The sequence below is a fragment of the Kogia breviceps genome, chromosome 6 (genome assembly GCF_026419965.1).
Source record: "Kogia breviceps isolate mKogBre1 chromosome 6, mKogBre1 haplotype 1, whole genome shotgun sequence".
NCBI lineage: Eukaryota > Metazoa > Chordata > Mammalia > Artiodactyla > Physeteridae > Kogia > Kogia breviceps.
In genome coordinates, this window is record NC_081315.1 from 112134872 (window position 1) to 112148654 (window position 13783).

The 13783-nt window shown below is 47.9% G+C and overlaps 1 protein-coding gene across 6 annotated transcripts in view; it reads right to left on the reverse strand.

Annotated features, from left to right (window-relative positions):
• Positions 1-13783, reverse strand: part of JAKMIP1 (janus kinase and microtubule interacting protein 1) — a 148261-nt gene that overhangs the window by 126164 nt on the left and 8314 nt on the right. For 3 of the 6 annotated variants that reach the window (XM_067036404.1, XM_059067455.2, XM_067036410.1), the window contains exon 1: positions 3628-3955. The exons of 1 other annotated variant lie outside the window; for it this stretch is intronic. The gene's annotated coding sequence lies outside the window, so the exon portion shown is untranslated. Of the gene's footprint in view, positions 1-3627; positions 3956-13783 lie in introns of those variants that run through there. 2 more of the 6 variants (XM_067036409.1, XM_067036405.1) reach the window with 1 other exon arrangement.

The following is a 13783-nucleotide window of genomic DNA, read 5'->3' on the forward strand; positions in this document are numbered from 1 at the left end:
CAACAATAGAGAGCTATTTTCCCTATGTGAACATCACAGGAAAAGGAACTGGGCGCAGAGAGGTTAAGTGACTTGCCCAAAGTCACACAGCCAGTAGGTGTGAGGTGGTTCTCAAATGCAGCTCCTCTAACCCACCCCTGTTCCCTCCCAGCCCACCTCACCTAGCTGGTGGCCACTGCTCATGATCACTAGTTCCATTAAGAATTTTCCTTAAAATAGATAACCAATGAGGACCTACTGCATAGCACAGGGAACTCTACTCAATGATATGTAATAACTTATAATGGAAAAGAATCTGAAATATATATATAGCTGAATCACTTTGCTGTACACTGAAACTAACACAACATTGTAAATCAACTATCTTTCAATAAAAAAAAAAATTTAACGAGTTTTCCTAAGAATTGGGTGGAAATTATTGTAACCGCTGCACCCCAACACTGAGCAGGGAGAAAGTCTAGACGAAAGAGGCATCGAAGGAACTGTTCTGGGACCAGTGGACTCTGAGCTCAGGATTCCTGCATGTAGCTCTCAGCACCTTCTCACACGAGTCTGCACAGTTGGGATTAGTCAACATGGCACCCACCCCTTTCATCTTTCATTCCTGCTTATTGAATATTTAGCTTATTGGCGTGATGTTGTTAGCTTGCGAAGGACAAAGAGGGCCTCTAACCAGGCCATTTGCTCTGTGACTAAGCTAAAGGATTTATTTTTTTCAAATCACTTATGACACCCTCCTTCCTTGTCATGACCACGTATTTAAGTGCCTCCAGTGCCCAGAGACTACACTTCTGATCTCACATCAACTCAGCCAAAGACAGACCACTGCCCTCATTTGTACAGGATATGGAGGTTCAGAGAGGTTAATCCTCTTGCCCAAGATCACACAGCCATAAGGAACAGCACAGGTGAGTCCAGCTTCAGAAGCCCTGCAGGTTGACCCAACCACAGTGGGGAAGGAGGCCGACAAAGAAGAACCAGGATATACCACAGTCACCCCCAATCTCTCTGAGGAAGGGACCCCACTTTAGTTAGAAATCCCAGGTGGGAAGCACTTGCCCACTCACAGCTGAGAAAGGGGAAGGGCCCGAAGGGGAACCCAGGCAGTCTGGCTCTGCAGCCTGGAGAGAGGGAGAGCCTGTCCTCGGGGAGGCAAAAAACAGCCATAGCACACAGCGGCAATCACTGCTGGTTTATGCCCTCCTCAGAAACCATTCCTGTGCTGCCCCTCTCCAGCCCCAACCTGCTCTGTGCTAAGACAGCGGGCTCCAGCGTGCCTCCTCCTCATGAAGACTTCAGGTCGGGGGAAAGGAGCTGTCACGCTCTCTCCCCCTGTGCATGTCTCTCTTCCAGCGCTGGCAGTACCGGTGCCAGTGTGAAGGCCTCCCCAGGAAGACGGAGCCCCACCAAAGAGGGGCTGCCTCTCAGACTTCACTGTGTCCCTAGTCTCTAGTGGGCAAGGTCTGCTTAAGGAAAAATGACACAAATACTACACAACGTACAGATATAAGGTTCTGGGAGAGAACTACACAATCTGTTTGGCAGAGTCAGGGAATACCACAGAGAAGTAAAATGAGAGCTGGGCCTTGTCATATGAATAGGAGTTCTCCAGACAGACAAAGGAGGGGATCATTTCTGGGAGAAAACACAACACGTGGGGAAAACCTAAGAGAGAAGATGCATCTGGGGACACAGAGTTGGCATGTGTGGCTGAGATTGTGGTGGGGAGAGGAAGAGGTGGGCTAGGGAAGGCGGGATGTGAGGAACTTGTGAGGTCATGGAGGCAGTGGTAACCATGGATGGTTTGTGAAGGATGAAAACAGCAATGAGCTCATTTGTTGGACCCACACTCTGACCCTTTGAGGGGTTTCTTGCTGTGATAAGACTCAAGGCAAGAGCTACCCCCAGGCTCTGAGCAGAGATGTTCACCATTACAGACCACATGCAGGCATCTCAGCAACAAAAACTGTACAACAATCCATAAACCTCCATCGAGTTGTACAAAACGAAAAGTTTGCTCAGACCAGCAGGTCTCTGAGAGTTGACAATGCCCTGCTGGTCAAGCATCCTGGGGGTGGGAAGTGTGGGGGGGTCCTGACCATCCCACTCCATCCCCAAACCTGTCCCTCTTCTTCGTACATCTGGGCTCATGGAAGAGCCACCCACCTGCCCAAGGCCCTGGAGAAGAAGCCAACTCCTTCCACAGCCTTGCCCCATACCAGGTCACCCTGAGTTGGGGGAAGGCCCCCCCACTTAGGCCGGATATTTACTCTGGGTGGATCCCTCTGCGAGGGGCTTAGGCTTCTCCCCCCTCTGCCAGAACCTCTTAGTCTGGTCTGGGAGGCGGAGGCCATCAGATAGGGCAGCAGTATGTCCAGCTCTGCCATACAGGAAAGCTTGGGCGGGGCACGGGGCTCTCCCTGCCTTGTTCTAGAAGGAGCTGTCCAGTTAAAGGACGGGAGTTCCCGGAGAGGGAAGAGCAAGAGCAAAAGCCAAGCAGAGTGTGCCTGTGAGTGTGCATGGAAGGGGTGTGGGGGGCGGAGGAGGACCAGGGTTAGATGCAGTATCTCTGGAGCTTAGAGAGCTGGGCAAAGGCTGGCGGAGAGCCCAGGCCGGCCAAGACTTCCGAAGAAGGGTAGACTAGAGTGTGTGGCGAGGGGAGGTGGTGGTGGTGGTGTATGTGTGTGCGGGGGCGAGGGGGGAGTCTTTAGGCGAAAGGCTCCAGCCTGGGAGGCAACCTCTATCAGGGATGACGAGGCCGGCTCAGGAGCCCGAAGCCGGGCGGGTGGAGTGATGGAGCGATGGAGTCAGGCGGCTGGGGGCGAAGGCGCAGCAGGCCCGAGCGGCCGCTAGCCTGAACGCAGGGCATCCAGCAAGGTGCCCGGCCCCGTGGGAGCCAATCTCTGTGCGCCATCTCCGGAGGCAGAGTACGCCCAGGGCGCGCCGGCCAGGCAGGAGGGTGGGTACCAGCCTTTCTTCGCATTTCTCCAGCCTCCTCCCCGGCGCCCACGTGGGCGGAGCAGCGTGTGGATGTGCGTGGCAGGGGCCGCGGCAGCGTGTGCTGTGCGTGGGGTGGGGCGGCCTCGCCCTCCCGGCCCCCTGCCTCCACGGCGCGGCCCGGGGCTCCATCCTCTGTACCACCTCGGCTGAGATCCGTGGGACCCAGACCTACTCAGTGGGTGGGGCCCAGAGAGAACCGGCCGGCCACGCCCCCCGCGCCACTCCCGGGAGGCACCCGGTGTATCCCCCTCCCCCTCCTTAGCTTGGAGACGGAATGGGGAGAGGAGTGGAAATGGGGGTGGCATAAGAAAGAGAGGGCTGGGGGCGGGAGAAGGAGAGGGTGTCTGTAGGAAGGCGACGCAGTCCTCCGGCTGGGAGACTGCGGGGATTTGGAGGGGACTGGGGGATGGGAACGGAAAGGTGCGGGACCTCGGAGGTGAGACGCGAGAGAGGCAGTGGTATCAAATGGGGGCGCGAAGGCTGGAGGAGGGGCGCGAAGGCTGGAGGAGGGGCGGGGCGGCACTGGTCACTGCGTCCCTTGCCAATGGGTCAGCCCATCGGTCGTGGAGTCCGCGGCTCCCCTTTGGCCATCGCGCGCCTCCCGCCCCCCGGCGCACCTGTACCCACCTGCTCGGTGCTCAGGCCCGAGCCGGGCAGCAGCAGCAGCGGGCGTAGCGAGCGCAGCCCCGCACCGCATCCTCCGGCCGCCCCCCTCCCCGCCCAGAGCTTACGCTGCCGCCGCCCCCGCCTTAAAAAGGACAAAACGGAACAGAAAAAGGAGGCATGCAAAAAAAAAAAATCGTAAGAAGCAAATGAGGAAGACGGGCTGATGTGCGCGCGCGGCCCGGCGGGGCGGGGGTTGAGATGCAGCGACGCGGGTGACCGCGCTTGGGGCAGCCGGTCGGCGCGTGCCGCACACTCCCGGCTGCAGCTCCCGCGGCAGCCCGGCGCCCGGCTAGCAGCGCGGCCCCGCCCCTCACCTGGGGCGCCCCTCCGGTTGGTCCGCCCTCCTGCCAGTCAGAGGGGTGGGTCCGGCGTTTGCCCCGCCCCTGCCAGGGGCCGAGGCCGGGAGCTGTTCTGCTGCTGCGAGAGTTTAGGGAGGCTTGAGCCTGCGCAGTGGGCCGAGCGGCTCGTGCCAGGGAGGGGCTGGGGAATTTACTGATGAGCTCCACCGGCCTAGCCGCTCTGCCCAGCGCTGGGTCGAAGCTGACTCTGGCGGCTCCATCTAGAGCTAAGGGCCCCAGGCATCTCGTTCCTACCCTCAGGGGCCTCACACCCAGTTTGGAGAGAGTGTATTGATATTTATAACCTGAGACTGTGGCCATCCTGGGCCATCCTTGGTCCAGAAGACACAACCACCATGGTACTATGTTTCCCCCTTTGTATAGATAACAATCTGGAAGTCAGAGGTTAAAGGAAAATGTTGAAGGTAACACAACCAGCAAGTGGCAGAGCCAGAAGTCTTACTCCTGAGCCCAGAGGCTTCACTACTAGGCAAAACAGCATCACCAAACAATAGTAAAATGAACGATGTGATGTCCAGCTGAGGCTTGAAGGAAGGGTAGCATTTAGCTAGGCAAAGATTCATTCATTCAGTTTCGTTTCACAAATATTTATCGTACCAGGTACGTATCCTATGTACCGGTGTGTCCTATGTACCAGATAGCCATTAAGATCTAGAGATACCACAGTGAAAAAACAGAAAGCAAACAGCTGCCCTCCTGAAGCTTACATTCTAGCAAAGAGAAGGGAGGAAAGAGCACATAAAGGGAACAGCACATGTAAACCCCTTGACTGGAGGAAAATGTGGCCTATTTGAGAATCTAAAAAAAAAAAAGTGGGTGTCTCTGTGCCACAGAGAGATAAGTGGGAGAGTGGGGAAAGCTGAGGATGGGAAGGTGGCCAGAGGCCAGCACATGTAAGCTCTCATAGGCTATGGGAAAGAATTTGGAATTTATCCTGAGACTGTCTCACCAGGGAAGGTGGTCTGTAGGAGCACTGTCAGATTCATATTTTTTAAATGTACGTGTCAGGATAAGCTATGTAAAGCCCCAGTAACAAACAAACTCAAATCTCACCATCTTGCTCATGCTACACATCCCACCTGGGCCAACAGGGGGCTCTGGTTGCTCTAGTGAATCAGGAGCCCAAGCTGATGAGGCTCTATCTGAAACTGTGTATCATACCCACAATATTTTTGTCAGTTTGAATGAAAGGTGGCAAATTGTACTGGCTTTTAAAGTTTCCACTTGGAAGAGACACATCACTTCCCCTCATGGCTCATTGGCCAATGCAAGTCACATGGCCATTCCTGACTTGAATCAGGATGAGAAGTGCAGACCTCCCGTCTTCCCAGTAGATGGGAAGAACTGGAATATCTGTGAACAGATCTGAGACTCTCATTAACAGATGCACTGGCTTCCCATGGACTGTGGACTGAAGAAGGCAAGCGTGGATCAAAGAGGTGGGTGGGTGTGGCTTTGGTGGCAAGGGAAGAGGAGTATCAGAGAGGGTCAAGCATCAAATTGGCAAGACTTGCTCAAGGCTTAGACAGGAGGCACCCAGAGAGAAGAGGCATCAGGGATGGCCCTGGTGTTATGGGTTGACTTGCATTCCAAAAAAAATCAAACGTTGAGGTCTTAACTCCATATCTCAGAATGTGACCTTTTTTGGAAATAGGTTCATTGCATATTAATTAGTTAAGATGAGGTTGTACTGGAGTGAGGTGGGCCTTAATCTAATATGACTGGTGTCCTTATAAAAAGGGGAGATTTAGACACAGAGACACATACAGGGAGAATGCTATGTGAACATGAAGGCAGAAATCAGAGTGATGCATCAGTAAGCCAATGAATGCCAAAGATTGCCAGCAAACCCCCAGAAGCTAGGAGAGAGCCCTGGAACAGACGTTTCCCTGGCACCTTCAGAGGGTGCATGGCCATGCTGATACCTTGATCTCAGACTTATAGCTTCCAGAACTGAAAAACAATAAATTTCTCTTGTTTAAGCCACTCAGTCTGGGGTACGTTGATACATGCATATTTTAATAGTTAGGGATTATATTTGGCTGTGAGTAATCAAAATGCCAACTATACAGTGGCCTAAACAAATTATTTTTTTCTCACTCAACAAGAAACCCAAAGGTAAGCCATCCCTCTTTCATCCATTTGCACTGCTTCATCCTCAGCATACAATTTTCTTCCTCATTATATCCTCATGGTGGCAAGATGGTCGCCCTTACCCCAGCATCTCATCACTATTCCAGTCAAGAAGAAAGGGAAGGGACTTCCCTGGTGGTCCAGTGGTAAAGAATCCACCTTCTGGGCTTCCCTGGTGGCTCAGTGGTTGAGAATCCGCCTGCCGATGCAGGAGACACGGGTTCGTGCCCTGGTCCGGGAAGATCCCACATGCCGCGGAGCAACTAAGCCCGTGAGCCATGGCCGCTAGGCCTGTGCGTCCGGAGCCTGTGCTCTGCAATGGGAGAGGCCACAACAGTGAGAGTCCCGCGTACCGCAAAAAAAAAAAAAAAAAAAAAAAAAGAATCCACCTTCTAATTCAGGGGACATGGACTTGATCCCTGATCAGGGAACTAAGATCCCACATGCCAGGGGGCAACTAAGCCCGTGTGCCACAACTACTGAGTTCATGCGCCTCAACTAGAGAGCCTGTGTGCCACAAACTACAGAGCCCACACACTCTGGAACCCGTGAGCCACAACTACAGAGTCCACCCACCCTGGACCCTGTGCGCCACAACTAGAGAAGAGAAAAACCGCATGCCACAATTAGAGAGAAATCTGCACGCTGCAAGCAAGAGTCCACGCGCCACAACAGAAGATCCTGCATGCCGCAACAATGACCTGATGCAGCCAAAAGTAAATAATAAATAAATAATCCTTAAGGAAAAAAAAGAAAAGGAAGGGCAAAAGGCGTAACTCAACTCAGTTGGCTCCCTTTAACCACTTTCCTGGAAACTCTTCCCAGAGACCTCTGTTCTTGAACCAAGTCAGTGTCACATGGCCACCCCTGGCTTCATAGAAATTTAAAAAACAAAAAAGTAAGGAGGGTTCATTGTTGCCTGAAACAAAATCAGGTTTCTGTTGGCGAGGAAGAGGGGAGAATGGATTTTGAGCTGGCAACTAGCAGGGGTGGACCAGGTTTCACAGGACCTGGAGCTTCTGCAATTTGGGAGGTCCTCTTTAAGAAAAAGAAATTTTAAAATTACAATACAAAATTAAGTACAAAAGTGAATATGTATTTAGAATAATTTTAAACATCACAACAAATGTTCAAGTTGTCAGATATCACAAGCATTTAAAAAATCCAGAAAAATAATATAATAACTTTTAATTAACTGATATCCACCTTTCTAATATCTTTCTCTACATTTTTTTGGCTTTTTCATCTTTTTGAATTCTCTCTTCATAGGACAATAATTTTGCAATATTTTTTTTCTATGGAGAAAATAGAAAGTAATTCAGAGTACTCCTCTAATGATGGATTTCTTAAAAAAATATTTATTTACTTATTTATTTATTGGCTGCTCCGGGTCTTAGTTGCAGCACATGGGATCTTCCTTGCAGCATGTGGGATCTTTTAGTTGCAGCATGCAGGATCTAGTTCCCTGACCAGGGAGTGAACCCAGGCCCCCCGCATTGGGAGCACGGAGTCTTAACCACTGGACCACCAGGGAAGTCCCTAATGATGGATTTTTATAAAACATTAATTAGAAAACTTTCTTTCAGCTTCATAAGTCATTATTAGTAGTCATGTACATTGTTGGAATTGTTGTCAAATTTGGGAAGACCTCTATCATTGTTTCATAAATGAACACTAGGATTTGGAAGACTTGCTTTTTTTTTCAGTTTCCTCATTGTGATTTTATTAATTTGGGGGACAAAAGGCAATTGTACAGATTCAAATAAGTCTTCTGGAAATTATACAAATCTTCCAGAAGACGACTCTGCCAGCAGTTCCAAAACCTAGTGCCCCTCACAGGCACATGTGGAAACATATAAAAAATGAAGATGCCCGGGCTCCTCTGCATCTCGCTGAAGTGGGGCCTTGGAATAGCAGGGCCCAGGAATCGGTATTTTACTAAGTGCCCCCATGATTCCAATGTCTGCTGAGGCCTGAGAGGCCCTGGATTAGGTGATTCCAAGGTTGCTTTCTGACTCTGAAGGTTTGCAAATCCAGGTCTCCCCATTGGAAAAATTACCTTTTAAACCTCGTTCCTCCTCTACCCATTTACTCAGGCATCAGGTGGCCCTGGCTTGGCACAGTGTGGGGAAGGGCACACCTGGAAGCCATCGTACCTGCTCAGGGAGCAATAACTCGACCTACACAGATTGGCTGAGAACCATATACACGTAGCCCACTAAACTCACATCAAGACATCCTCCATTCAACTTCCCTTCAGCTACATCCCCAAAATGCCTTCAGCCATGCCAGCACCTCCCAACATGAGGAGTATAATGATGGGAAACCAGTGGGAAAGAGACAGTGGGTGTTATGGGCTGAACTGTGTCCCCCAGATTCATATGTTGTAGCCCTAGGCCCCAGCACCTCGAACTCTGGCTGTATTTAAAGACAAGGTCTTTAATGAGCTAATTAAGGTAAATGAGGTCTTTAGGGTGTTTCCAAATCTGACATGACTGGTGTCCTTGTAAGAAGAGGAGATTAAGACACAGACACACACAACAGGAAGGTCACGTGAGGACACAGGGAGGAGACGGCCATCTGCAAGCCAAGGAGAGAGGCCTCAGAGGAAACCAACCTTCCCCAACCTTGATCATGGACTTATAGCCTCCAGAATCGTGAGAAAATAAGTTCTGTGCCATATAGTCTATGGTACTTTGTTACGGCAGCCCCAGCAGTGGGCTTGACCAACTGTGGCTAAAATATCTCACATTTGCAAAATTGTCAAAACCATGTGACCACCTGAACCCATAGCTCAAGCCCTCCCCAGTCCTGGAGGAGCCTGCAGCTTTACCCTCCTTACTTTGCAGAGAATCCACGCCTACTGCCACTGTGAGCTCACTGCACACCCTCAGGACAAGCCTACAAGTCAGGTACCATCACTACTTCCTCACTAGGGATGAGGGGGCCCCAGGGCCCAGACACAGGAAGCAGTAACGTGGAGGCCAAGAGCCCATCCCTCTCCTCCAAAGCGGCCTCCCTGGCACGTGGGACTTGTGGTGTGTGACCCAGGCCTGGACATCACAGGGAGGTAGGTTTCAGCTCAGCATCATGAGGACAAAGGCTCTCATCAGAGGTGCTGCTCCAAGAAGTTGTAGCTCCCCTGGCTGTGAAGGCTGTGAACTTATGAGAGCGTTGGAGAGGGGATTCTGCCGGGGTGAACCTGAGGTTCGTGCCCGCCACTGCAGGAGCCTGGCTGCCTGCCCTGGATCCCAAATCTGTCACTTACTAGCTGGTGACCTTAGGCAAGTTATTGCCCTTTTACTTTCCTCAGTTTCCCCATCTGTAAAGTGGAGCTTATAATGGTAATAACCTCCTAGCTTTGGCTTTCAAATGAGTTAATATATATGAATGTCTATTGGTTTCCTAGGGCTGCCATACTGCACACCTGCCAGATGGTCTGGGATGTGAATCCTGGGTCCACCATCTGGTCCCGAGGTTACCTTGAACCTCAGTTCCCTCATCTGAGTAATGGGAAGAACAGAACCTACTTCACAGGCTGCTTCGGCTATTTAAATAGATTCCGATCAAGACACACCTAAAAGAGGGTCGGGGGTCTATTAAATGTACTCAGTTGGTAACACCGCTGGTGAACATAGCTGAAAAGCTTACCTCCTTCCATCCCTGCAGGGCAGGTGCTGTGATTCCCATTTTCTAGATGAGACAGTGGAAACTCAGAGAGGCCAAGTCACTCTGACGAAAAGGAGCTGGAAATTACAGCCAGGTTTCTATGACCCCAAGGCCATGCTCTCCATCAATTCACTTTCAAATGCAAAGGATGGGGATGGTGGGGAGTGAGAACAGCTGTATGATTCCATTTATATAACTTTATCAAAATGACAAAACTCTAGAAATAGAGAACTAATTAGTGGTTGCCAGGAGTCGGGGAGATGGCTGTGACTATAAAGGGTTAGCAGGAGGGGTCCTTGTCTGGAACTGTTCTGTATCTTGACCGTGGTCGTGGCACACAGAGCTACACATGTGACAATGTTGCACAGGACTAAACACACACACGCACATGCACACGCACACACGTGAGTCCATATAAACCCAGGGAAATCTGAATAAGGTGGATGGCTTGTATGAACATTGATTGTCTGGTTTGTGATGCTGTGCTATAGTTTTGCAAAGTGTTACCAGTGGGGGTAATTGGGTGACGAGTATAATGAGTCGCTGTGTATATTTTCTTACAACTGCATGTGAATTTACAATTATCTCAAAATAAAAATTTTTTTAAAAGACTGTGGTGACCGTTAAGATAGCTGACCAAGGCTCTTGCACCAGACAGCGTTCTTCCCTGGGACAGAGAGATGGCATGGGGGGGACTGTCCTCCAGAAAGAGGGTGGAGCAGCCTTGATGTGGGTGGGGCAGGCAGAACGCCCAAGTTCTCTACCACGTCCAGCGTGGAGGCATCCAGCCTTCTCAGCAGCAAGGTCCCTGTGCCAGGACAGGCTTCCTTTATCTCCTGTCCACCTTCCAATGAAAATGGTTTTCTGTGGGCTATTTCTGGTTCTATGAATAATACATGCTCATTGTAAAGAATTCGAACAGTACAGGCAGATATAAAAAGGAAAACAAAAGTCACCTTGAATCTTGCTGCACAGGGTAACCCCCATGGGCCCTCGGGTGACCAGGCCTTCCTGCATCTCCTCCAGTGCAGATACATACAAATGACTTACATGAATGGACTCCTTTTATGCACCACATTTTTATTATGGATGCTTGAAAGTATGTACTATATACACACACACATACATGCCTACATACACACACACATACAGGGGTTTGGGGGGGGGTCATTGTTTTACAAAATGAATTCATTCTAATCATATTTATCTGCTTCTTACTTTTCATGCTCATGAACACCTGGCAAAAATCCCTACTAGCATCTAGAGGGAACTAGATTCATCCTTTTGAAAGGCTGAAAGGCTGATGGCTTCCATGATGTAGGCATCCTCTTTGTCCTTGTCAGCTTAGGACAGTGGACAGTAAATACTCTTGCACGCATGTCCTCACATATCTTTCTACAGATGGATTCCCAGGCATGGAATTGCTGGGTTGAAGGTTTAAACTTTTATTTTAGTAGATGTTGAGAGGTCAACTTCCCAAGACTCTGTGACACCTCACCCTTCTACCTCAATGTGTTTATTCCCCGTCATCAACCAATGCTGATGCTACAGCGTGCTGTAATTGCTGCCATCCTGATGGATGTAAAGTGATATGTCCTTGTTATCCTAGTTTGCGTTTCTCTGTCTATTGGGAAATTTGGCAGAATTTGAATATATACATAACTTCAGATTTGCTCTTTTGATAACTGTTCATACTCTTCGTCCATTTTTAGTTGGGGTTTTTTCCTTTGCCAGTTTTTAAGATTGCTCAGTAGAGCAGTTACCTCTCTGCCTGTCATGACTGTTCAGGCACTTTTTCCAGATCTCCAGCCTTCATCTCTCAAGTTCTTCACCTGTGGCATCTTTGCCACACAACAACGAACCTTTTATATCGTCAAACACGTAAACGTCTCTCACTTTCTTTTTCTTTCTTTACATAGTTTCTGAGGTTTTTTTGTGGTTAGAAAGTCTCCAAGACACCTAGACTCCACAGGCAGTTTCCTAGATTTTCTTGCATGTACAAAAAACTTGGTTTCACAGAGAGAACCTCTATTCCAGAGTATATACCATAGGAAGGGAATTGCTAGGTCATGAATATCTTCACCTTAACAAGATAACTGCCAAATAGTTTTCCAAAATGTTCATGCTAATTAATTTTCCAACCAACAGTCTGCAAGAGGTCCAGTTCCTCCTCATCTCTGCCAACATGTACTATTGGCTGGATGTTAAGTTGTTGCCAATTTGGCGAGAGTAAAGTGGTGTCTCAGAGTCAATGAATTGTGAATTTCTCTGACAGCAACTCTTTGTGTATTTCTGGCTACTCATATCTTGTATCAGTGAACCTGCCTCTCCATGTCTTGCCTATTTTTCTATTGGGTTGTCTTTTTCATATTATTTTCAGGGATTATTTATATTTTCTATATACTAATGTTTTGCTGGGCCTGTGTTTTGCACATACCTTCTTTCATTTAAGGGCTTGTCATTTCTTATTATTTTGGTTTCCTTTGGGTGAATAAAAATATTAATTTTAATATAGTTGTTTTTTCAACATTTTCATTTATGATTCCTGCTTTTTCCATTTTGTTAAAGAAGTTCTTCCATATCTTGAAGCACTAAAAATATTTGCCCATATTCCCTTCTAAATGTTTTAAAGTTTTACTTTTTAGTTTTAAGAATTCATGCCCCTGGAATTGGGTTTTGTGTGCACTGTGAGCTAGAGGTCCTATTTCATTTTCTTCCCTCATGGGAAGAGCCAATTGTCCCATCATCACTTATTTAAAACTCCATCCTTCCTCACAGTGAATTGTAATGCCACCTGTGATATATATCAAGTTTCCATGTATTCATGGTCTGCTTATTTTGTCCCATTTGTCTATCTAACTCTGTGTCAATATCACACAATCATAATTACTTTAACTTTATAGTAAGTCTTAATATCCGTTACTTCCCCCCCTCACTTGTTCATCTTTTTCAGGAGCATTTAAGCTATTCTTAGCCCTTTGCTCTTCCATATACATTTTGGAATTAGCTTTGCAAATTTTGTGAAGAACCTTATGGGGATTTTATTCGGAACTGCATTAAATCTATCACACAATTTGGAGAGATATGACATCTTACATCAAGTCCTTCTCTTGATGAATCCCACTATTTATTTGGGTCTTCTTAAACATCTTTCAATATGGAATTGTAATTTGCTCTGTTAAAATCTTGCATATCTGTCAATAAATGTATTTCTCCTTTTGTTTTGCTATTGTAAATGGTATCTTTATTTTTAAAAATATTTATTTATTTTGGCTGCACTAGGTCTTAGTTGTGGCATGCGGGATCTTTTTAGTTGCAGCATGCGTGCTCTTAGTTGCAGCGTGCTGACTTAGTTGCGGCATACATGTGGGATCTAGTTCCCCACCCAGGGATCGAACCCAGGCCCCCTGCATTGGGAATGTGCAGTCTTATCCACTGGATAACCAGGGAAGTCCTTGTAAATGGTATCTTAAAATGATAAATGTTCTTTATATGATAAGTTGAGGATTCTCTACGTGTTCATTAAATAAAGCTGACTGTAGTTGTGTTGTTCAGATCTTCTCTATCCTTATCAGCTTTTAACTCTTTGGCTTATGAATTATTAAGTGGTATGTTGACACTTCACACTCATTTGGATGGCTACTATCAAAAAAACAGAAAATAACAGGTGTTGGAGAAGATGTGAAGAAACTGGAACCCTTGGGCACTGTTGGTGGGAATGTAAAATGGTGCAGCCATGTGGGAAATGGTATGGTGATTCCTCAAAAAATTAAACACAGAATTACCACATAATTCAGTAACTTCACATCTGGGTATATACCCAAAAGAAGGGAAAGCAGGACCTTGAACAGATATTTGTACACTCATGTTCATAGCAGCATTAATCACATTAGCCAAATAGTGGAAGCAACCCCAGTATCCATCAACAGATAAATGGTTAAATAATGTGTGAGACA